Source organism: Netta rufina, assembly GCF_964035555.1.
Source record: "Netta rufina genome assembly, chromosome: 3".
NCBI classification, from domain to species: domain Eukaryota; kingdom Metazoa; phylum Chordata; class Aves; order Anseriformes; family Anatidae; genus Netta; species Netta rufina.
This window is the reverse complement of record NC_140125.1, coordinates 53,121,115-53,147,906: the sequence shown is the minus strand read 5'-3', so window position 1 is coordinate 53,147,906 and position 26,792 is coordinate 53,121,115. Positions and strand designations below refer to the sequence as shown.

General features: G+C 40.6%; 1 protein-coding gene and 1 long non-coding RNA gene across 3 annotated transcripts in view; one reads left to right on the top strand and one right to left on the bottom strand.

Annotated features, from left to right (window-relative positions):
- TAB2 (TGF-beta activated kinase 1 (MAP3K7) binding protein 2) overlaps nucleotides 1-26,792 on the bottom strand; it is a 60,638-nt gene that overhangs the window by 23,679 nt on the left and 10,167 nt on the right. The gene's annotated exons all lie outside the window — the stretch shown is intronic.
- On the top strand, nucleotides 21,867-26,765 carry LOC311207370. Its single transcript, XR_014618264.1, has 3 exons — nucleotides 21,867-22,084; nucleotides 23,140-23,285; nucleotides 25,760-26,765. It is a non-coding gene; the product is annotated as an uncharacterized lncRNA (long non-coding RNA).

Sequence of the window (26,792 nt, the reverse complement as noted above, 5' to 3'; positions counted from 1 at the left end):
TTACCCTTCAACTGGCTGCCAACAATTCAAGAATAGCTCTAGGGAAGAAAAAAATCATCAAAATATATGTTACTCTGAGGACTGTCTACATGCGCTGCACTTGGAAAAAAACCTCATTAGCTAATAAAACAGCAAAGACTGAAGGTCCTAAGAATATTCCAGGAAACATCTGCTCATTATTTCAGCCCAATAAATCCCATCCTCTATGATACAGTCACAATACATATTTAATTAAAAGTACGGGAAAGGAGAGGAATTTTTGTTGGAATGCTCAGAGATGCTCTGAGAAGAGACCACAAACCTACCCACAGTTTTTAGTGTACGTAACAACGCAATATTCTACTACTGAAGGCAATACAACTTCAAAAGGCCTTAACACACGTTTAGTATCAACCAAGACTGCGAGAACTCGAAACTCAGATTATGCAACTCCTCCTCAGCACACACATTCTGTTCATCTGACTGTGCAAGTGCAGCTTCCCTTCTCTTCATGCACTTCATTAATGGAGACAGAGCAGCACAAATCTAAGATCTGGTTCCAATCAGACCTGTGCAATTAAAAAACCTATGTGGAAAGGGATGATCAATATGAAGATATGGGAAAAGAGAGTGCAAGGTGGTTCTGGGAGAGTCCTACACAAGCCAACTAGGAGCAGAAAGACACTTTCAACACTACCAGCCACAGAACGACTATGGTTCACCTAGGACAGATGCACCTGCACTAATACTGCACAAATTTACTGTGTAACCCAAGAGTGCCACCTCAGAGCCATAGAGAAACACTTCAAGAGACTGCTACTACACAAGGCACCCTATGGCAGCTGCCACCAGTCCTTAAGATCAACCACTTAAGGGTAGCATGGATATACAAAACAAGCAGTGCACATACCTTAGAGTTAAAAAAAATAATAATAAAAAAAATAAAAGACTGCAAGAATCTCTCAGTGAGACATTCTTGTTATTTCTTCAATGGTTTGGAGTGGTAAGCAGCTCTGGGTGGTGACAAAAGCAACACTATTGATACACTTTCTTTAAGGAACTGTTAAGAAAAATACTATTCTGCAGAAAGAAACGAAAAACAACTGAAGAATTCCCTTGTAATCAGCTCTAACTGCATTGCAGTGCTTCTCTAATTAACTGCCAAAGCTGGCAAAATCACAGCAAGTCCAGAACAATGAAGAATTTTGTTCACAAGAAGAAAATTGATTTAACTTGTTCAATACCAAGTGCCATTTTTTCCATCACTCCTTGACGGAGTAATCCATTAAATTGCAGAAGAAACAGTTAAAGAAACCCTCACATGCACCTTCCTAAAACCTCTTAATTTCAGCCCCCAGTTCCTCTAACCTATGTAAAACTAACCCACAACACACTGCATCGTTATCTGTAACTTCTACACTTCTCACTCCCTCTGTAAAGTACTAAAAAAATTGCATCTACTATTTATATAATTTCCATCTTTTGCCTGACGGATCAATTGGCTAAACATCATTTTCTGCTGTCTTCAAGAAGATTAATACACACTTTCCCAGCTCTTACCACAAAAACTGCATGGAAAAAAAGTCACACATCAACTGCTTTCATGAAAAACTTTTTTTTTGTTGTTTATCTAGAACCTTTAAAACCAGCAGAACAAATCACTTTGTATTCTAGCTCAGTGTCTGGTGTCTTGATAAAATGCCCAATGTCCACATATGGCTTCACTGGCAGTTTAGCATATAAAAAGTGCACTTGCGTCATATGAGCATTAAAGTCCTACTCCAATCCTTACCTGAAGGAAAACCTACTGCATAACTTGAGTATTTAAAGATTATTAATAAGCAACACTGTGTATTGCCCATCTGAATGAGCCAAAATTTCAAAAGTAAACTGAAAAATCTATTCATGAAATTGTCAGTAGAAACAGCAGAAAGGAAGATATACTGGGCTTTATATTTCAGCTACATCCAAGTAAATTGCTCATGCTATCCCATAGTTTTAATCTGATCACATATGATCTGTGTTTTACTGGGTTCTAAAAGACAACTAATTGCTCTGAATCACGTTGTGTTACTCACACAGATAAAAATGCTGGAAAAATAATCAATTATATTGGGAACCTGGCTGTAAATATATATTAAGAGGGAGCTATGAATGCAAGAACAAGAGCACACTTCCTCGCATTAAGGATGCAGATTACAGATCCGCACATATGAGACTGCTCTAATGACAGCAAATTCAACGCACCAAGCTGCAATGTGAGGCCAGTAGAGGTTGCTAAAGTGCCTGTTGAGACAGCAGCCAAGGGACTTCGGGCATTTCTTTTCATGGGTCTAAGAGGTGCAGAAAGACAGCAGAAACAGATAAGCAATCGTAAAGACAACAAAGAATAAAAACAACCTTCTACCTCCTGTTCCTTCGGTAGAATCAGCAAGCCCCCCAACTCTCCTGAACTATTCACCTACCTAATGCCTACCTCAAAATAGAAAACAACCAGCTTCTTCCCTGTGCTCCACCTCCATGCCTTCTTGAGCAGTACCTTCCCCCACATACCGAATTACTTTTTTCCTGTTATTTCACCTGAACACCTATCCAAGCACCAGGTCAATAAAAGATATAAAAAACCTCTCTGTTAACCCTGCTTTCCCAATTCTGGTGCATCACTCCAAGTTGCTAGTTCAATTGCAGACCAACTGGAGTCCACTTTCCATCAAGGACTTCCTTACACCAAACTGCAGGAATCATAAAGTACAGCAGATATAGATATTGCTATAATTTCTTTCATGAAAACAGAGGTCTCTGGTCTACACTTAGAACTGGTAATCACATCATAAACTTATGAATCTCTACCCACAAAATACCCCTAAATGGGATCTCATTCCTCTGGCAGTAACAAGCAGCCTAAGTTAATCACCAGTATACAATTGTTATGCATCAGTACTTTCCCCATGAATTACATTTTTGTATCCTCATTGCCTGAAAAAAATTATCAGCTAAGTGCCAGAACTTAAGTGCTTGCAACTTGCCTCCCCAACCTCTTACATATCGACTTCCACACTTATTTTTCCTTTCTTTTCTTTCTAATCTCTATCTGCAAGCCCTTGCCAAATGGAAGACTAGAAACTCCTGCCACGTGCGCCAAGGAAATGGGAAAGGAGAAGAAGACTCCCATATTCTGTCTGCAAAAGGGATTATGAGGAACAACAGAATATAAGAGCTTACACTAATATCACTTTAAATACATATATTTAAATAGAGAGCCCTGTGGAAAAGGATCTGGGAGTTCGGATTGACAACATGTTGAACATGAGCCAGCAGTGGGCCCTGGCAGCCAGAAGGGTCAGCCCTGTCCCGGGGCACATCAGGCAGGGCACTGCTAGCTGGCTGAGGGAAGGAAGTACTGTGTGTGGTTTGGGGCACCACAATGTAAGATGGATATAAAGCTATTAGCGAGTGTCCAAAGGAGGGGTACAAAGATGGTGAAGGGCCTGGAGGGGAAGATGTATGAGGAGCAGCTGAGGTCCCCTGGTTTGTTCAGCCCTGAGCAGAGCAGGCTGAGGGGAGGCCTCATGGCGGCCTGCAGCTCCCTCACGAGGGGAGCGGAGGGGCAGGCGCTGAGCTCTGCTCTCTGGGGACAGCGACAGGACCCGAGGGGACGGCATGGAGCTGGGACAGGGGAGGGTCAGGCTGGGGGTTAGGGAAAGGCTCTGCACCCAGAGGGCGGTCGGGCACTGGGACAGGCTCCCCAGGGCAGTGGTCAGGGCACCGAGCCTGACAGAGTTCAAGAAGCGTTAGGACAATGCTCACAGACCCAGGGTCTGAATTTTGGGTGGTCTTGTGTGGGACCAAGAGTTGGACTCAATGATCCTGGTGAGTCCCTTCCAGCTCAGGATATCCTATGATTCTATGAATTTCATTTTTATAAACACACTATTCAGCTTTTCTGTGGTTATTTAAGTCATTTCAACAGTCTTTATAGTATCTCTACTTGAAATAGAATAATTCTCCTATCACAAATCCAAGCTACCTTCCACTCCTTACCATTCATCTCCTAAACAAAGACAAAAAAATCAGCTTATCACAATTACAGTTCCGAATCCCATCCCCAACGTACCAATCAGTGATACTTTTATTCAGTTATTCACTGAACGTCTGCTCTGCACTTTCTCAAGCCAAGCCAGAGTACAATACAGGATACAAAACCGATTCAGCCACATGGCCATAAAACAAATATCAGAATTGCAAACACAGCGTGGCTAACAGTTCACCTCCACATACTGGATTTAACAGTACAGCAGACATGTATCAAATAATGATGAGTACAATCAGAGGAAGGTGGAGAACTCTGCTATGGTTCAAAGAGACGATCTGTTCCTTTGGAGAAACTACTTTAAGTGACCAACTTGTGCTTCTCTTCCACCTGTATTTTCCCCCCAAAACTCATTATTAAATATTTATTTCTGTGAATGAATATTAACACATTTCATAATGTCTTTTTAACTCCTGTTCTAAACAATAATCTGCTATAATAAGTCCCACCACAAGATTTTATACATGCACATATACAATACTTAGAGCTTTAATCTGTCAGGTATTTCCTTGGAAACTATGAGCAGTTGATATAATTACCAATTATTTTTCAAGGAAAATTAGTTAGTGGGGGTTGTACTTATGTTAGTCAAATAAAAATTACTTTTTTTTTTTTAAAACTGAATTCTTTTAATTTTTGCCATGTTGGCCACATTAACATGCCCATTAAGGTTTCTATTAATGGATTTTACAGGAACTTTATAAACATACTTTTGAGGGTGGATGCCTACACAGCTAATTGAGAACAAGGGCACTTTACTGAGGGTCACTCTGTGGATTCTAACAAAGCACAGCTTTTGCCATAGCTCAGCAATATTAACGAACCTTACCCACAAGCACCTTAGAAATGAGGTTTCTCAGATAAATATAACTAATTCATCAGGAGTGTGGCTTCATTAAAGTAAAATCTTTCACAACAGTTATCACGCTTGCTTTAACCTATTGTTAGCAGGTATTGTAACAGGTTGAAAACTGATCTGTATTTTCCACACAGCATATTAAACAAAAATCTGGATCTGAGAGTTCTAAAATTTGTTTAAAAAAAAAAAAAGTTTCAATTTTTTACCGTAGACATAGATGTGAAGAAAGAAAAGTATCTCAAAGAGGGCTGAGAAGGTATTTTAAATTCTGCAATTACTCTCAAGGATATACCCATCGATTTAAGAGCAGCACTTTGCATTTGCTGTCTTGTCTGCTCTGTTCTTCCAAAACCATTACGAGCTTCGCACTGCAACAAATACTGAACACTATATGTATCTTAAATACAGTACTTAACATAGGATGCCATATGGAAGTGAAGTAGACAAGGTAAGAATTGCATTGCATAACCCAAGCAGTGGAGTTTTGTCAATTAAAACCTCTAAATGCTGCCTGCCTGCATTAAGATTTCAATCTTAACATCTTTCAGGTCAGTTCTACACAAATAATCAATTATCTTCACCTTTGATCAAATTTATTCCCCTTTTTATGCATCCATGTATTTGCTTCCATTCCTTAGCTTCCCTACGCACAAAAAAATCCCTCATTGATTCAGGAGAAGTTCAAGCAGCAAGTATTGACCTATCCTTAACTGTGGCTTTTATCAGGTTTCTTTTACAAATTAACAGTATCAGAAAGCTACAAAGTATATTCCACATTTTTTTCCTTCATAGAGTTTCCTCTATGACGAGAGCACAGCTTTCATAAAGAAAATCCTATACAAATCCACAGGATTCTACTGTCAAGTGCAGGTATTGATATTTTGAAGACTACCTATTATTTCTAGCACTGACATTAAAAGGAGAGAAGAAAAGATGAAAGAACACCACTGTGTGCAAAAATGAAGAATCAGAGAAAGAAGCAGGAAAATACACACTGACATGATTAACTTTTATTTAAGATAGTCTGAAAACAATGACAGCCTACACACAAGCAATATTTGGTTAATTAAGCTTGTTTTTCTCTCCAACTCACTTCACTAGATTTCCTTTAAATTTTTTTTTTTTTTTTTTAATAGATGCTTTGGAAATGGAAAATTCAAAAGCTTCCTAAAATGTGGTTTTTAGGCAACAAATTTAATATGGAACTAGATGCTACAGTCTCTTACAGATTCTCTGGTCCCAGTGCACACTAACGCAACAACATAAGAAATATTCCCATGAGTCAGACAGTCATTTTAGCCAAGTGCTGTCTCCCAACAGTGGCAACAAAAAGCAGGAAAAAGCCTGAGCCTTTTTGCTACAGTAATCTCACATTCAACAAGTCCATACAGCTGTTTGATTAAGGGAATTAGAGAGCAGAGCCCATCTATTCCCTTTACAGACCTGTTGACCAGTATACCCTCCCTCAGAGACACGGATCATAGCACCCAGTACTCAAGAGGTTCACCAGGGCTTTATGCAGGAGCAAGACAGACACTGCTCAAGTCCTTACTGACGATGCCCGACACCTCTGTAGGCTTTTCTGGCTGCTGCTGAACACTGAGTCGACCATAATTACAGGAGCTCTACCCCTAAATTGTAATGCCAGTTCTGAACACAGTGGCTGTAAGCATCACCAGACCTGCTGCACACCGCAGAACCACATGCTGCGACTTTAAGCCCCTATTGCCACCCCTCCTTCCCACCTATGCTTTTTTTTTTTTTTAACCTCAAAGTCAGAAAAAAAAAGTGTTAAGTTTGTGGTGCAAAGCCTGTTGTTCATGCTGCTTATGATCACAGTAACAAGTAGGGTAACAAGCATGGAAGTGTTGTTTGGTTTATTTTTATCCTCTCACTTTCATAAATTTTAAATCATTACACACAAAACACTTCTAAAAGGCGCTGGCTCCAGAGCAGTTTGTAAGATTTCTAGTTTTTATACCTGACCTCATTCCAAATCACATCAAAGTTTTCCTTGAACAAGTTGCCCCCTAAAATGATGTAGATATTTGGGGAAGTTGCCAGTAATCCACTGCCAACGGCAGCAATAAAGCGGAGGCAAGTGACAAGTTCATTCAATAGCTTCAGGAACCTCTACAATAGTTGACTGTGGGCCAAATGGGACTACCCTGCAGCCCAAGCGCACAGAAGTCCATCTCAAAACCTCTTGGCTCCAAGCACGCTCAGTATCATGAAACCACACTCCCATTACAACCAGAACTGCACAGCTTTCTGACTGCTGGCCCCACCACCACGAACTGCAGCCTGGCATGGCTGGCTGCTTCGGAGCTGTCAGCCCCAACCCTGGAGTCCCCAGTCCCACCATAGTTCCTTACCAGGTAAGATTCAGCTTACGCTTGCTAAGGCCATGCAATCTTTTCTTCAAAACTCTTTTGCTACAGGAGGCAGCCATCTGATCAAGCAAGAATTGTGATTTCTAGGTCACCATAACTCTAGACATTTCCCAATACTTTTTGATAGCATTTGTCCAGTTTAAAAACTAAACAAGACCAAACCCAAACTAGTTTTCAAACCTTTACCAAGGACAGAGGCACCTGCTTACCATCAGAGGAGCCACCAAGGGACATCACCATGTGGAAGCAAGCACATAGAACAAGCGTGATGCTTTTCGCTTTTAAAAGCTACCTGGAATATCTTAGGCTCTCTCAATGTAAAGAAAGCCCTCTTCAAAATTACACATAAACAGTTTATTTTTATAAGACAGATATATGATTTCTCAGAAATAAACTCAGATGCAAACAGTTTGTATTTATAAAAGCACAACTAAGAGAATCAAATCCATGCTGAAATACTCAACTGAAGAACAATTGCAGGGTTTCAGCTGATGAGCTGACAGGTTTTGTGAAACTATGTATTTATCCCTTACCACACAACCCTGGTAGAGATGACCCATTACTACAGCATTGCTGTAAAGTTTCTCACCGATCACTTAGGCGCAGTTAGCTCTAACTTAGCACACCCCAGCTCTCACTCTTGGAGCTATTCTCACTATATCTCACTATTTAGAGCAGCAGGACCTGTCATCGATTCAGCAGTAAATAAAAGCACTTACTTCAGCCTTCTAGTGGGAAGACTGTCAGAGAGGCACTTTACACCTAAGTGGTGTATTGCTGAAGTAACTGTCAGATTTATCCATGAAAAAGGCTTTGAAAAAAATCACTGAAAGTACATCACTGTTTTTCCTGTATCTCCAATTCGAAGATGAAAGTACACCAAAAACTGAAGTGCTAACGTACATGCACCACATACAATGATTTTGCTCTCCTTTATAGCGGCCTACAACTGTTGAATGTAAAATTATCCCACTGCCACGTTTCCAGAATTCAGAAAGTCTGAGAATGAACTTCGTGCCCTTTCCAGTTTGTTCCCATCTACAGTCGTCATCATATTTCTTCAAAATTAAGATGTGAACATGAACAAGAACAGTTGTACCATATTTTCACTGCTTGCCAGGTATTTCCATTTCTGATGTGCATTTTGAATTGTTCAGTTCACAGCAGGAAGCTCTGGAGTGTCTCAGTACCCAGGCAAATATTTAACTGAGCCGTTCAATACAGAAGCCAGTGACAGCACTGCACATCTCACAGCTTCCACTGTGAAACCCAGTATTACAGTGCTGACGACTAGGAGGGCATTTAACTCACAAACTAAAAGATAACCCCATTAAACAAGATGACTGACTCTAAATCCTACTAGGTGAAGTTGGTTCTCAGTGACAATTGTGACAATTAACACTTCAGCCCTTCTTCCAAGACTAATCTTAAACAAAGAGTCACTCCTAAAAACTACAGCAATATCACAGAACCTAAATATTCAGTGGGCAAAGCTACTTCTCAATTGCACGTCACTGACTTCCAAATCAAGTAACCATAAGCCTTTTAAGTACTAGGAAGTTAAGTAAAAAAACTAAATTTCAATGCAGCCACATGACTTGTGATTGCACATGCATCACTGAGCTCCTGTCCAACCTCATGCAGTAACTCCACAGAAACGCCAGGCACAGAACTGCACTCTCTGATTTTAACACAGTGGAACAAAACCACAGACAATTTCTCTCTTCATACCATACTCCAGCTCATTCATCAGCATTAATTGGTAACTCACTGGGCAAAACACTGTGCTTCAGAACGGTGACGTCTTGCAAACAGCCTTACCAACACAGACCCTTTGGTGATCTCATTTTACAGGATGGCAGCAGTTCCAACCCGTGAAACAACACCTTTCCCAAGTCACGGAGACAAAACCTCTGATACCCCACAACCTAAGCAAGCAGAGAAGAACACTAACACTCTGCAAAGTTTTCTAGCAAGGGCTCTCAAATCTGTTGTGGTCATACCAGTGCTAACAACTTCTGGTTGTATACAATGTACACAAAACCCTCCCACACAAATTGAATTTGCACAAGTTATGGTTATGTACCCTTCGCTGTGATTCACAGACCATGTTGAGAACGCCTGGTTTATAGAAAACACCACCCAAAAGGAGAGTGTTGGAAGTGAAAATGTCTGACTGGTATCACTGGCTTTAGAGCAGTTACCATCTGCTTGCAGCGAAGCCCAAAGCCACAAAGGATAGCTTAAGCAATACCGTTTTGAGCAGGTCTGCAAGCTGTTACAAGTGAAGAGCTGTATGATTTAGGAGCAAAATAAACTCCTCACATATCATCTTTCATGTTCTTTCCTATGCAGCATAAAAATTCAGTTACCTGAATGTAAAAACATACATTCAATGCCATGTACAAGTGTGCTTTGAAATTCCAGCAGTGGAACTTGCGATCCTGCTTACATGAAAGCCATTAATCAAGGCGTTAAAATGGATCATCAGCAACCCATACCTGTGTGTTGAACTGCCAGCATACTGCATCAGGAGAGTTAAAGGACAAGCTGCGTTACTTCCTCCTAGCTGTCACAGCCACACTCTTCCTCACTACACGTTCTGCTTTTTAAGACACTGGAGTCCCATCCAAAGCATACGCATTCAGTACCACAAGCCAAATCCTTCCACTCCCATCTCAGTGCAAATGTAAACAAAGTTTAAACTGCTTGGCTTTCATTTGTAGCTCAGTCCTGCTAATCAACCTGTCAATTCAGATAACCCTATAGAACTAGCACTCCCTGTATTTCAAAAGTTTCAGTACGAGACAGCAGTGACTGACATCAAAGTCACTCATGTGTGTATTAAGTGGATTTATACCAGACATGGTGTCAAGGTTCAGACGAGTGGTGTTTAGGACAGTCTAAGGTCCATTTTCTCTCGTGGGTAAGATCCCATTTTTCTCTCCTCGACCAGGCAATACCACTTCCTCCCTCGCACAAGCACACTTGTGTGAAGTATGAAGAAGTTAAATTACTTACAAAAAATAGATCTTAGTCTACTTAGTAACACCCTCCTTTTTTTTGGGGGGGCTATGTTAATTTTAACCTAGATCAGTTTCCCAGTCTTGTTCACCACTCTGCCAGTCAAATGCTTGTGCCAACAGGAGCAATCCGGGCTGGCAGAAGCAGTGTCAGCTAAAACCCTTCTCAGAACCACGATGTGAAGATGAAAAACTACTTCCCAGAATACTAATGCTTGCCCTGTTCCCTGATGTTCTTCCCTAAAGAAAAAATACATACGTTATTTGATGCCAAGGAAAAAAAGCTTGGGGAATGTTTTTTCAAAAGTACATCTAGCAAGACAGGTACTTTATTCTCACTTACAATCCAGATGGAAGGAACACAAAATTTAGCACTTCAAGAGCTTTCAGCTAGCGTTTTCAACCTTACCTGCGGCGTAAATTTTGTGCAGAAATCAGCCAATCATTTTTAGTGTGCCATTTACAGAGAAACTGGTGCCTTTCTTTAACTTTAAAGGTCTCAAACTACTTCCAACAACAGAAAACAAGCAGTTCTATTCTACTTCACAGATGCCAGACCAGAGAGTATTCAAAGAGTTGCTAAAAAGCATCAGGCTATGGGTATCGCTTCAGATTTTAATGTTTTACTGACCGTATGCTAGAGAGAACGTTGCAAAATTCATTTTTCCAAAGTAACTATTTAGCCAGATTTCAAGTATAGTTTGAAAACTTACTGAGCAGACACTACTGCAGTTAAAGCAAACACGAATGCTATTAGTGTCACTAGTAGCATGTATCTGTGTTTCAGCAGTCCAAAGCAAAAGAATATATAACCAAATAAAAGTGAAAGCTTTTAGATTTTGGCAGTGTGCTTTTCCCTTATGGACAGAACAAGCTGTCCCCACAAAACTAGTATTTACCAAACGTGGCTCGATGATCAAATTACACCTTCTCTGGCGTTCACCAAGTAGCGAATGCATATGTCACAAAAAGCCACAAAGAATCCAAAAAGTTTATAGGAACTCTAAAGTATTCCCTCTACTTTCCACACACTCCTTTCAGAAAGCACTCTCAATTCCCCACTCCACATGCAGAAAGCAAGTTACTTGTTTTATGCATTCATATTTCAAGAATGAATCTTTTCAGATTAATTAAAAAAAAAACAAACAAACAAAAACACTAATGCAAATCATCTGCCCAGTATGGTAGTGACACTGATTTTAATGTGTCAAGGAAGCAGGACTCCTCTTTCAATTCGGACTGCCAAACCAGGAGTGATTTATGTCAAAAATGTATGTGGAATGAGAAAAAAAATAGTTGCTAAAGTCAGAGTTGTGCTTACCCAGATTAAAGACTCCACAGGTAACGTTCATTCCTTAAGATTCATAGCTTTCTTGTTCTTCATTAACAAAATAATGACGTATTTCTAGGTATTAATCTCAAATTTTTACCAAAACAAATTATTTTTAAGATCTTTTATTAATTCCTCTCCCCCCTAAGGGACATACTGCTACAAAATGTTTTAGCTAAGATGTACTGGCTTTGACGCAAACGAAAGCTGACTAGTCAACCTCCTAACATTTTCTGATTTTCAACTCTTGAAAGTAATTCCAGAATTAACAATCTAGCTTACTTTGCTTCTGTGGAAGGAAACAGAGTAAATCCGCTGAATGATACAGGCCCAAAAGCTCCACAAACTGTTCAAAACAAGTCCAGAACGCCCTCATGGTTGGAGGTGCAAGCAATGAAGCTCCTGTGCCCACATTACTAGGTTTGCCAGCTGCCTCCTTTTGAGCCACGAGTCCAGAGTGCAAGGTACCTCAACCAGGAAAGGACAGAACCATCTTTAGGTGATTTTGCTCTTTCTAGCTTCAAGTTCCAGACAGCTTACGAGGAATCCTCAAGCCCACCATCGTAATGCACTGCAAAGATGAGCTGGACTTTCCTCTAAGAAAAGACTTCAGGTCTCTTAAGATGTATGGGATCTGCACTGTGAGTTAGTTGCCTGGCAGTAATAGCCAACTTTACACACCCCTTTACTAATGAATCGCTTAGAGACTTCCAATGAAACTACAGGAGAAGGTCAAGACAACTGAAAGCTTCAGCAAGAGAACATCACTTTCCTTCTTTCTCCATCCTGCTCCCAGACATTGCAATTCTCCTGTCTCTCTTGCTCTAGCCATGATACTTGCTGGCCTCTTCCATGTTGAGCTTATTCGAAGACAATACCCTTCTTTTGCTGGATTATTCTTTATGCTTCAGCAGCAGTGAGCTACGGAATAAGCTCAAAATGCCTTGGGTACATCTGCCTTTATCACATCCAGCACATACTAGGGCACACTGGAAGACCTGGCATGCAAAAAGCCTCTAAGCGTGTTATTCTGAAATGAAGGACGTGAATGGATGGATCCAAACTGATCCAAACATCCATTCCAAGCAAGGCTAACCTGAAGTTTAAATTAGGTGCACAGCACCTTGGTGAGCCCAGTTCTGGAAATCCCTAAGGATGGAAATTCTACTGGGTCTCTGGGAAACTTCCTCTAGTGTTCCTCCACTGACACAGAGTTTTTTTTCCTTACATGTAACTGGGATTTCTCTTGTTGCAATCTATGATGGCTCTTGTCCTTCTGCTCACCACCTCTGAGAGGGGTCTTTCTTTCCCATTCTTCCCTGTAAGTCCCATTACGTTATCCTAATGCTATACATAAACCTTTAGCCCTCACACTTAAGAGACTGAATCTTCAAACACTGGATAAAAGGAATAATCACATCTACAACCTGCCGGATGTGCTCTTGCATACATACAGTCTGCAAAGCCCTTTTTGCCTGTGCTTTGAGAAAACCAACACATGGGAGGTACTTAGAAGTCAATTTCGATCACAGCTACTGCTTGAAATGCGCCTATTTATAAGGTTAAGTAACTTGAGGCTTTTATAGTGCTCTTGCATCAGCAACTATATTCTAAACAAAGTAAAAACGGCCATCTAAAGAACTATAACAATTAGTATAGAACTACTTTTCTCTACTTTTATGTGTGCAATGCTTTCAACACGTGAATCCATTTCTGATTATTTTGGGAACACACGGCCAACCTGCAGAACCTAGAGAAAATCATTCAGTTTCACAGTTGCGTACTTAAGAACCTGAAATGGGAATAAACACACAGAAAAATGAAAGCTGTGGGACCGAGTATGCTATGGAGAAAAGCTATGGGCCTGCGTGTGTTTTGTGACACTGCAGCCAGATTCAATCCAAACCTCTGTGCCAACTATTTATCTGCTACTGTTGAGATATATGCAGATCCTTAATAAGTAACTTATGCGAACCCCAACTATTTTTTTCTCCCGAGACCTTTAGGTCCCTCTCCACTGGCATGGCACGTCTCAGTGGAATTTAGTTCCACTTGAATAAGACCAATTTCTTTCTAGCCCAGACAAATGTCCTCTGTAGGCACCACAGAGATCCCATTTAAATATTTGAAATTCAAATTTAAAAAATGCTCAACTTCTTAATGCCAAAAATCAAAGCCATGGCTAACAATGTTTTTCACAGTAGGAAAGTTTTAGATGCCAGTATAGACAGTGGAAAAAACTTTTCAATATCATATATTTAAGTTCAGAGAAACTATCAAGACCATCAGTGTGGGAGCCACAGCTCCCCAGGTCATAGCAGCCGGCTGGATCTTGCTCTGCCTTTGTGAATAGAGGCAGGATGGCCACCTGTTAGTTAAGAGAACAGTAAACCTCATCAGAGAAGGAACATTTAGGTATCAGAAGGGCTACTAGGAGTTGTTACTGGCACTGGCTGTTATGAAACTAAGAAAAGACAAAAACAGTTTCAGATGGGCTTTTTAACTTCACCCCCCAGCCCCTGACTGCCTTGAAAAGCAGCTTCTTTCCAATAAGGAATGGAAACTGCTATACTTTCCGTGAAATAAAAGTTACCACCATGTTGCAAATGAATAGTTGGTTATTTTAAATGAGGTGGTATAGTTAATTCCTTATGTGGAAAGAAACGATTAAAAACATTTTGAAATGCTGTGGCTTCCTCTTATCCTACAGACTCCAGCAAGCCTACTCATGAGTCTTGAAACAAATAGACACGCAATCACTTCTGGTCGTTACGTGAGAAATCCTCAGAGCAAAAGCCTATGAAACAAAGTTGGAAGAATCTATTTTCTTTGAGCTTTGATGGTTTTCTACCTTACCCTTACAGCTATGTTCGGCAGCAAAGAACAGCGCCCTGTCCACGTGTGCAATCAATGGAAATGCCACCTCCTCCTCATGCCGGTATCATCAGGGCACATTGCATGCTTTTAAAAGAAGTAACAGTCCTAATGATTAGGTCCTAGAGGGGAATCAAACAGCAGAAAATTCAAGGCACCTCTGAAATCTTGCCCAGTCTGCAGACGATCAGGGTTCTCACCCTCCCTTATGTAATAAGAGCATTAATGACACTGACCAAGACATCTTAACCGCTTTATTGGGAGCCACAGGGGACCAATACAGCTGCTTGATGTTTTCTCTCTCTTTTTTATTTATTTTTTAAATTAGCTTGAAATAAGACTCCATAAATAGCAGGAAGCAGCAGCTCCTGCACATTAGCTGAGTTAACAGTAAGGGAGAAAATCACATCTGGAGCAATTTTCAAGGCATTGCAGCATGAATTTTGACCACACTGCACCCGTTTGCGTCAATGAGAGCTAGAGCTATATAGGCTTAAAACACATGACTAATTTTATTCCCTAAAATAGAGGCTTAGTGACAGTGGCCACAGGCAGCATTCAAGGAAGCAAGTAAAATGCAAAGCAAGCCTTCCACTGAATCCACTGAATTCATCATAATGTAACACAGATTATCACAGATAATGAAATTAACAGACCTGAAGACATTCAATTCAACAATATTAAAACGTATTCTGAAATACTCACACTTGTTTCTCTGTTTCAGTTACAGTAAATTCAAGCCCTTTTACCATCAGTGAGTCACAACAGGATCGATTGCTCCAGCCAAATGAAAAATAAATGCCAGTAACACCACCAGCCTGAGAGGCAAGCTGCAGACCCACACCTTTCGGGAACAGAACAAAGCAACGTACTCAAGAACAACAAAAATCCATCATGATGGAAAGCCACTTCAGTTATATCAATTTAGAATGAAGAACTACGAAATGCTTCTAGGCCTGGATTAATACTGAAATTAATAAGCAGCACAGTCTATTAATTTATACCAGAAAAGAGACAAAAGCCAGTTCTTATTAACTGTTAAAACTCTATAAAGATGACTCTCTTCCAAACAACACTGGAATTTAGAAACGTTATTATAGATTCAAGATGCCTTTTTTTCCAACTTCAAAAGAAATTCTGCTTGAGTTTTCTTTATAGCTTCTGAACTATTGCATAACTTTCTCAAATATCAGTGATTTTAGCAATTTCACTCTTGTGCAGATCAGTAAGCTTACCCACATATTACAATTTTGCTTCAGTGCTTAGGAAAGCTACAAAGAATCAGCAAAAACACTGCCTACAAAGAACAGATTTGTATTTCCTCTCCAAGCCACAAAATGTAGAAGGTTAGAAGCTGCTTTTTCCCCCTCCATTTTAACGAAACCTTAAACTTTGCATAATTAGAAAAAGCTCTTTCCAGTTGCTGCCATAGGATAATAAACTCTTAAAGGAATATGCAAAGCACAGATTTCTGCTGTAATACTAATTTATATTTACCAATTGATTTGTCGTTGTTCAACATAACACGATTATAATTAACATTTTATAGAAGTTTGTTTCAAAATCTAAGATTTCTCACTGTCATATAAGTATTAGAGCCTATTCCAGGCCAATAATTGGAAGCAAATTTGGGCAGAAGGCATTCCAAAAACTAATTACCAAATAAGAACAATAAAACCGTGTTACAGCCACATGTGAGCTTAAATATTTATCAACTTAAGAGAATAAAACAGATGAAATACTGTATTTACAGGGCAACAAGCTAATTAATTACATAATTAGTCAAATATGGTTGAAAGAAGCCCGCAACTACATAGCCACCTTTGTAAATGCTTAGTGACAACAACTCCATTCTTTATCTCCAGAAATCTTGAACTTCTTCAGGTTTTAGCTTCTCATTGTATCTACTCAAGAACTGTGATAATCATTTCTTCTAAGATTTTCTGTTCCCCTCACCTCCAAAAATAAGGCTTGTTGCTAATCTGTCATCATCTGGAAGAGTAACAGTGCAGTTAAAGATGGAAGCAACTACTTCTATGGTAGATGTATTCCAAGTAGGCAACACAAAGAAGAAAATAAAAAAACTAAGCCTTGACTTAGTTCTGTCATCTTCTAGATGTCCATAGTAGCTCAAATCAGTTTACATGAGGCACATTCAACAGAACTGACATGTTCTGAAGTGGTGTGTACATAATTTGACAACATAGAAAAATCAGAGAAAAAAGCAAGAAAGCACAATTATCTTTTTCTCCATGCCACAATCAAAATAAACTGCACTGATGAAAGCTGCATCTGTATGAGGAGTATTTTGCCAATGTAGTCTAACTGTACTTGACGAACACCTACAAACACAGATTAAGCCATGGGCTGCAGTTTCACAAGCACTTTTTTTCCCCCCTGCAGTACCAGCTTAAGCAGTCCTCATCCCTCAGCTGTGCTGGCACAACTGTTTGTGCAGCTGAGCAGCGAGACCGGTCAGGGAATCGATCCAGGTTAAAAATAATATTTTTCTGATGGTAAATTCCACAACCTGCTTTGCTGCACAGCCACCTGGAACAGTTACCCCAGAGCAACGCAGGGGCAAGGCAGGAATAAGCAGTAAGGTCAGGGCGGCTCATGCCAGCGTTGACATGGAAAGAAATGCTCATGAAACTACATTCTTGGTCTTCAAACGTTTTGGCGATCCCCGAGTATGTGCATTACCCAAACATTATCCAAAGGAGAAGAATACCACCTCACAAACAGATAAAGAAATAGCAGGAGGCTCCCACCTACTTTTCAGGAAACACTGTTTAGGGGGTTGGGAATTCTCATAGAAGCTACAAATTTTCAAATATAGAAGTTAAAACAACAAAATCACAACAGAAGAGGAAAATCAGCTGTAAGCTAAGACAATAACATCAATTTGCAGAACCTTTATATGCAAGCACATTTTTGTGCTATAAATAAAGTAACAGGAAGACTAAAAATAATCTGACTATTCTCTCAATATTAGGTACACTGTTTACAATAAGGGCTACACCACATCCCCTCAGTAAGGCTTTCTTTTAGTGACCTGCATCATTTCTCAAGTTTTTCAGTCCAAAGGAAGTATTGGACAAACTCAAGGCCACAATGAGGTACAAATCCCTGCTGGTTGTGCACCACTGACATGATTTCAGCTCCGGGGGACAGCATGGAAGACAAACTGCTCGAGTTTATCATTGTATGAAGAGGTCTTTCAGACAGAAGTAGCTTTATATCATGTTGAGGTGCGTGCAAGGTGTCTCAACCATGTTCAAAAGGAGCATCCCTGGCATGTGATCTTTTTCCTCCTCCTGCCTGTAAACACAGCACGCAGATTTTTGAAAGGATTGCTGTTAATGCCTGAAAGCGAATGCTTACTTTTATTAAAAAAATAAAAATTTTGGGAACAGTCAATTATGCAAGTTCGTACCTTATTCACACACATGCTTCACGCTCAGGCAAGTTTCCCAACACCTCTCACAAAAATCGATCACTCCAATTAAAGAAAGCTCAGTGACATGGTTTACCGGTAGACTAGGCAGCGCTAGGCTAAAGGTTGGACTAGATCTTAGAGGTCTTCTCCAACCTAAATGCTTCTATGATCCTAGAAACGTGCCTTTTCAAACAACACTGATGCACTTTCAATTTGAGATTTCAAACAGCCAAGTCAGGGCTTTTATGACTTCTCTCACTGAATTTGTGCCACAGCCGTCATGGGATACTTGAATGCTATCTACTCAGAGAATCAGGGAGTCAATGCATTTTTTTCACCTGTTACGTTTAGATGTTTGTAATCAAATTTAATTCAAACTGCAATGTAGAATTTCAAGACGAGTATACCAAAATTAGTGTTATAAAAATTATTTGAAATCAGTAATTGCCAGAAAAAGATTGCACTCTCTCTTCATCATTGGGCAGTAGCAATTCCTCAAGATGGCTCACGAGCAACCGATCTTGTTCGGCAGCAGACCAGGTAATAATCATGAATTTTGATGTGGCCAAATACTCAACACAAGTATTACCTGTTTATGCACACACACATCATCAAAAAATATGCATTTCCTTTTACGTAAGTCCTACCATCTTATTATGGTAATCTAGATGCACCTAAATTTATATGCCTTCTCAGAAGATCCTACAGCAGGGAGCTGAGCAAACAGCTCACTGTCACTTGCAGAAATTCCTTTCTAAATACCTTTACCGAGCTCTTTTGCTAAATGTCATCAGGGTCAGCATCCTGCATCACAACAGGTTTGCAGGCAGAGTTTTATTGTACATTGTTTAACAGTACATCAATCATTAAAAGCCAACGAATTACTCTAAGTGAAATTTCTTCACCTGTTTATCACCTACCTGTCCCCATGTTTCTGTCCCAGCCAACTCAACCCAGTTGCACAGGTTGCTGCTGCCACCTATCGGAAGAGGCCTGACTCTTCTTTCTCTTCTATGCTACCTTTTCTCTGGTTCACTGCTCACAGGATGCTTCAGAGAGGCAATTGCATTTGCTAGTAGAGCAGAAAGCTATTCTTTGGGGTGGGCTGTATCAGTGTCTAAGAAATTTAGCTGTCTAGAAATGGGACCAGGAAATGTCAATACGAGCACACATGCAGAGGAAGAGTACAGGCTGGGAATGCATTTCCCTTGTTAAAAGGAGGGAACTCTTACTTTCAGTTATACGAACAACAACAATCACAGACCACTAGAGTTAACAGCCAAATAACACGTTGCCAGTTATAAATGAAGTGACCACTTCTACTGCTATCTTCAACAAATATCTTACCATACCATTTCTGCTTAAATAAACTGTGAACAAAGTTGGTTTCACAAGCCTACTGCTTTTATATATACACACTTAAAGACACTTAAGCCTCTAAAAACAAACATTTAACTGACTTTTGGCACCTTTTGTAATTCTTGGTTTTGCATCATTTTTGACTAAAATGTCCTGTTCTACATCCTCATAAGCTGGCAAATGACAGAAATCTGGGGACAGTGGCAGATTCACCTGAGGCTCATGCTGCCATCCACAGGGACAGCAGGTTGGAGAAATGGGCTGACAACAACCCCATAAATTTCAATGAGGAAAAGTCCAGCATATGGGGAGGAACAACCTCAGGGACTTGTACGTGCTGGAGGCCACCCAGATGGAAAACAGCTTTGCAGAAAAGTACCCAGGAGTCCTGGTGGACACCAGGTTGAACACACATCATCAGCAGGGTGCCCCTGCACAGAGGCAGCTGATGGCTAACAGCATTCCCAACTGCATTAGGCAAAGCGTGGCCAGCAGATGGAGAGGTGATCCTTCCCCTCCACACAGCGCTGGGGAGGCCACACCTGGAGTTCTGCGCCCAGTTCTGGGCCCCCAGCTCAACGGGAGCATGGACATACTGGGGAGACTCCACAGGGTTAATGGAGGGACTGGGGCACCACTCCTATGAGGAAGGCTGAGAGAGCTGGGACTGCTCAGCCTGGAGAAGAGGGGACTCGGGGGCATCTCATCAGTGTACATGAATACCTGAAGGAAGAGTGCAAGGAGGATGGAGCCAGGGTCTTTTCTGTGGTGCTCTGGACAGAAGAGGCAAGGGGCACAAACTGGAACACAGGAGGTTCCCTCTGAGCATCAGGAAGCACTTCTGCGCTTCCACATCATAAATATCCACATCAAGAAGCAAGTACAAAGCATACAGTATAACTCAAGTTGTATGGTTAGATGGTAATTTACAAATAAGTCTCTAGCACCAGAAACACAACCATGACACTTCTGCTTAGATCAGTATTTTACCACTCAGTTATGAAAACCCTTCGGAATAATACTTTTTCACCTAGATGGTTGCACAATTGCAATTTTACAACTAAATCTTTACAAATTACAGTTAATCCAAAGTCATCACCAGAATGAAGCTGACCAGAAGCGTTCGCAATTTCAGATTTAAAAGCATGAAACTGTAGCCAAAAAAACCCGATTGCTGTGGAAACAGAAATGAGCCTTCTTTTTCTGAAAGGCTTCAGACAAGAAAGAAAGAGTGAAGAAATTCTCACCAGTATAATTCCTGTCTCTCTCTCATTCAAAACAAGCAGCAGTTATGCTCTTTAATGGAGCAGATAAAGCATGAGTCAAAGTTTTGAGAAATTCTGTGGTATACAGCAAGAGCCTAGGCTCCACGCAGCCTCTGCCTGACAGTGTGAAAGGAAGAGAGTAAAAATCACCCTAGAAGCAGTTGAAAACTCAGCACAGACTTTCAGTTTTACGTCCAGCTGTAACATTAGTCTACCTATTCCAACAATTTTGTCAGACAAAAGCTTAGAAGGGAAGGAACCTCGCTCTAGGGTCTTACTCCAGCTGCCCTATCCTAATTTCTTTTGCTTTTCCCTTTCGTTTCTGTCACCCAGACTGCATCCATTCCAAAGATTAAAAAAAGACAGACCAACCTTCAACATCTTTTGGTTCTTATAACAAAGAAAAAAGACATCTCAACCCAAATTTATAACCTTGAATTATATGAGCAAGCTTTGCTCTTTAGCCTGGAAGGACAGAATTTTGTGTTTTAAGAACAATCAAGTTCCGAGATGGTGATCTGACTTCAGAAGCCAGAGCTCCATGAACACCAAACATTATGAGCAAATTGTTGAGAAACGACTCGGCTTGGCTCTATGTTTCCTTTGCTACTTGTTCCTCTCATCTCTTCACACATACCCTACTAGTGAGCAAGAATACGCCGAGAATAATCACAGAATAAACATATGCAGAAACCAACGCTTCAATTACCCTACATCCCCTTTTCTCCACTCACTCATCTCCTGAACAGTAACCACAAGTAGAAATTTCACTTTCAGATCTTCACAGATTTCAACAAGCTCCACTCGCTGCAATCAGCAAAACAAAACCAGCTACAGATGTAGTCTGAAATAGAGCTGTCCCTATAGGCTGGAGGAACAGGTTAAAAAATGTGTTTGGAAAGATTAAAGTACATAACCCCTTGTAGGATACCCAGGAAAATGAACAGAGGAGAAAGGCCGTCAGAAATAGCCACTAGCAAGAGCGACAAAATCTGTATAGTGCCTAAAAATTCCTGTTGTCAGCCGGGAGCAGCACTACTCACAAACACAAGGTCCTCCATACAGACAGCTCTGTGTGCCTACATGACTTGTTGATCCCGTTCTCCTTGGAAACGGCATCTGCTCTCGAAAGATAATTTTACTGGCTTCTCTGATAAAACTCTTATCTACATCAAAACATAAGACATCAGCGTGACTTTAAGACCCAAAACCTAGTCTCTCATACTTGAACTCCAGCAGCCTACGAAGTATTACGTTTCATTCTCTCAGCTCAGGAAAGAGGTGACTGAGATACAAAAGGAAAACTAAAAAGAAAAGCGTACACGATCATAACTGAGAGAAGAGGTGGCCAGAGCTCAAAACAGATCAGAGAAGACCTTCCCAGCACCCCCGGTCACAAAGCTTGATGTCCCTACTTGCCATTTCCTCAAATACCAACAAAAGGAGATCTGTTCGACATGCATGGCATTAAAGGTAAAAACTAACATGTATGGAACAACCAAATAATTTGTTACCAACATATTTATCTAGTTATACAGGAAATATCTGAAAGCTATCATCATGATCCCTTAACAGACCACAGATACTTAGAGCATCACTGCCCCTAACTGCTGAAGATAAAGGCAAGAAATTTAAGAAGTACTCTTACTAACATCTGTAATCCTAGGCTTCTTTTTTAAAAAAAGATATTGATGATAAAAAAACACAAACAACAGAAAAACCAGTTCCTTTCCCTCAGTTAAAAAAGTGAAGGAAGAACCTGGATTCTGAACTGTCACGAGATCCAAATCTAATTTCTTAAAGAAGAAATTAAACGAGCAGTTCAAACCTAACCAAGACTCATTTGCTCTGAGCTCGAAATTAGGATCTCCAGCTTTTCAAGGAAAGCACTCTCCTTCCTTCACACCTTTCACAAGCAGAGTATTTCTTACTACTTGAAAAGAGCTTCACCATTTCTTCAAAACAGAAAATAAACATTGTCAGTATAAAGTGTTTCACATATCTATTAACATATACTGTGCAAAATAATTACATTACAGACTAAAGCCCTATCAAACAGAAGAGCAGAAATCAGAGAAAAATATTTCTTTTCAAAATGTAAAGTGCTTTTCTTCTTAAGATAGGAAGTGTTTTTTCAAGTTTAAGGATGACTATAGCAAAAGCAATCAGTTCTAAGTTTCTCTTATTACAGCTAAGTGAAAGCAGAATTGCTCTAACGAGAGCAAACATTCTTGGTTATTTTAAGCATTTGGAGAAAATTTTCATGCATTTACTCAAAGACATCACATTTTCAGAACAGCAGACTTAGATATAATGGAATAATGAAACACAAGATTAAGAGTTATTAAGAGTTAAGTCCAAAGATCTAATAATAAAACACGTCTTATGTTTTGTGCTTTGCTGTCCTTTGTTTTACCCATACTTTCCTGAGAAAGAGACTGCCATTACTAAAGAAAAATGCTTGACATTACCTTGCTAAGCTTATAGGCTTCCCGGCAGTATCTAAACAATTCTCTCACTCTCTTCAGGCACGACCAGCGATACCTTGTCCTGCAGCCTCCACAGCAGTGAAGTCTCCCACGGTTAACTCCCTTTCCACAGTGATTTGATCAGCTGAGAGGTGGGTAGGCAGAAGGAGGCTAATGAGCAAGGGAGAAAAATCCACCCACTGCTTGTAAGTACATTTTCAAAACACTTCCACCTTTCGTAATAAATGACAGTATCATTTATCACTACTGAATAGTAAGAAGGGTAAAACATATGATCATTGTAGGACACTGGTATCAACGAGGCCTTCCCATGCCCTGTTTCCCACAGAAATAGATGCACACAGAAGGAAAGGTCTGAAGCAACTGCAGCAGTGGGCATGGAGTCCGCTAACTAAGCAACTTCTGCTCCCTTCTCATTGACCCTGGAGACCCACCTTGAGCATCATCTTGGTTTCTTCCACGAACTTTGAGTTTTCTTTTCCCAACAACCTCTTACACCACTCTCTCCTGGTCAAGGAGTACAGAGGATAACCTCACAAACACACTTTGACTTCTGGGCTGGTCGAGTATTTTCTTTTTCCCTCTTTACAAAACAAAATCATTTCCTTAGTCGATGGGAGAAGTGCAAGGTGGAAATCCAGCATTTGGGTAGAAACTTATTGAAAGCCAGACTTCACCAAATTGCTTTTTGCATCTTAGTAAGCAAGCCAAGTCCCTGGCTAATCCACCGTTTTCTCGTGATGTTTCAGTGTCAGGAAGGCTAGATACTCCAGCCACTCCTGGGAACACATCTCCAACACAACTCAGTATTGCCACTGCCATCCCCCCTGCTCCCAAGCAAGCATGTCGCCTCTCCCTCCTGCGATCTGAGCCAGTGCTGGCACACATCTGATCCTACAGCAAGCCAGTTTAGGGAGCAAAAACAGAGGGGAAAAAAGTAGGGTTAATTTTCTGCTAGATTAGCTTTGACTCAGACAAATGCCAGTGCCAACACAGGGAAAGGGGCTGAGCCAACTTGGATTTATAAATCACACCCTTTGGTTTTCCTGAGGGTAATTTTAGAGGAGGGAGAAAAAGCCCTGTGTTAGCATTGTAGTGTTGTGTTCAACACTAGAAGAGACTTCTCTGATTTTACATTGCCTTACCACTAGAACAAGCATTTAGGAAGTAAAACATCTAGTACAGCTACACAAGACTGTGCTGTCTTTTAACACAGTTGTTGAGACACAGCCAGAAAGCAGGAGCAGGTGGAGAAGCCTCACAAAGACTGGCATGACACCCTCAAGAGCGAAGCTCCAAGTGGCAGGTAGGGAAGAAAGCTCTTCAGCTACTAAAGACAGTACCACAAAGAAAAGTACGGACACGAGTCTGCTTTTCTGTCTCTCCTGTTATCTAGGAGAGGAATTAAAGCCCTTGGGTAGGAAGGAAGCTTATACCAGGAAAAGGCCTACAGCCAGGCTGCTGCAGTTCTGGGCTACCAGAGCTCAAGCTTGTTACACGTGGCCACCTTCACCTGCACAGCCACATGGGCAGCAGGTCCTCGGGTAGCCTTCCTTCACAGAACGGCTGCCAGGGACCAGGGGAGAGAAAGGAAGAAAGGTGGTCATCAAAACTGTGAATTGTTTGCACTTTCTCCTCTGTCAGTTCCCAAACTAACACACAAAAGGACAAAACCAAGGCCCCCACTGCAAAACCCAACCTTATACAAAATGAGGTAACAGCCACTAGCAAGGAAACGTCAAAAAGAAATATTCACGTCTGTGCCAACAACTAATTGTTCCTGTGGCATTTCTTCAGGGAGCATATTTTACACACAAAGAGGCAAAAGCAACAGACATCTCTAAACAGTCGTACCTCTAGCTCCCACTTTCCCATATTTACCTCCTTTAGAGAATAAGATACAGATCTCCTGCCCAGGAACTGGTAATACATCACTTTAAAACCAGCCCCTCTGCCCCAAGCATTTCCCATGCTTCACTATGAACCTTCTTCAAAGAAGAGAAAGATGACACTTTTTCTCCAAGCATCTCTAAAAGCAAGATGTGATCATCACTGTGCTTCCTGCTATGTAAGGGACTAACAACAATGACTTTTTTTCTGTACCTCATTGCAAACAGGATTTGGGAAGGGGAGATTAACAAGGGATGAGGAAATGTATGTTGGGAAGGGCAGAAATGCCTCCAGTATTCGAGGTCTCCCAATAGGTATTGCCATGCCATACATGAAGACTGCAAAAAGTCTTCTGCAAAAGAGGCAAAATTTAAAGATCACCCCCTCAAAAATAAGGTAGAACACCAAACAACTGAAAAAACCCACAGACCAAAACAGGGGACGAGGGGCTGAGGGAAAGCATAGAGATGAGCCATTATTTAAGCAGCTAGATATCAAGATTACACTATCATCTAGCAGCACAAAAAGAAGAGCTGCTTCCTGAAACTGACAAACCTACTATTAAACTATGAAACCTAACCAACTTTTTTAATTGTAGAAACAACAATTTTTATACATATTAACACGTGCCAAAAGTGGACAAAAGCTAGTATGTTTCACAGATTAAAGTAGCATGTTATCAACTTGTCAGTAATTCTGAATGAATTTCCCACTCCCTTTATTAATCTCTTATTCTCCCTCTCATATTTAATGTTTTTGTGCTTTCTAGATATACCACCACATAGCCCTTAACTAAGAAATTAGCTGCATCTCTTCACAACCGAGTTAAACACTGAAAATATGAAAGCGCATGCAAGTCGGAGCTTCCAAGCTATTGAGCTTCGGTGCCTACGTGTATCCTTCTGACCACAGGCATAACCAGATACCAGGTGTTTCCAGGAAACTACAGAGTGCCGGGATCCCATTTTATAAAAATATATTAAACAACTGCATGGGGGGAAAGAAGTGAGGCTGTATGGATAGCTATTCACAACACCGAAGTAACAATCCATTTATTTCATTTGCATCAAAGATAAGAGGCTTGCTAATAGAGGTAGACCAACTACTGAAAGATGAGATTAACAAATGCAGACTAAGTGGTAAAGGATTTGTTACTCTTGTGCTTAGCTTTGTATTTGAGAAGAATTCAATTTTTCACCCATTCCAGTTTTCTGATGTTTGTCCTGCAAAAACACTAAGCTGTGGGCTACAGGCAGGGATAATTGAAAAACACAGATGTGGACTTTTCACAAGAGCTGGCAAGAAGAAAGGTATGAAGAAAACCTCTGTGCTTTAGTTTTGTGATAAAAGTGCATTTTTTCCTCCATCCATGAATAGCAAAGTAAGTATTGTTCCTTCTAGTTACATGTAGCTATAGATTCAGAAGTGAGGCAGCGACAATAAATTCTTGAATTCCGAAGGTGCACAAAGCCATGCTGCCAGGCTCCTCCTAAATCGATTTCCAACCTTAGCTGGTCGATGCATTCACATCAGAAAACACAACTAAAAGTTGGGAGCTCTAGGTGCGATGATAAAATGTGAAATAAGAAAGTGCTTCTGAAACCAGCGAATTTTGACAGCCCAAGAAGCCACCGCACACATTCTGCCACATTCACTGACGCGACAGTGCGAGGTGATGACTTGCCCTTATCACACACCGGCAACAGCCTGAAGTCGCACATCCAGAGCTGAAACACTATTTTCCTGTAATACTCCTAAAAAAAAAAAATAAATAAATCTGGTTTGGAGTTTAATTAACAAGA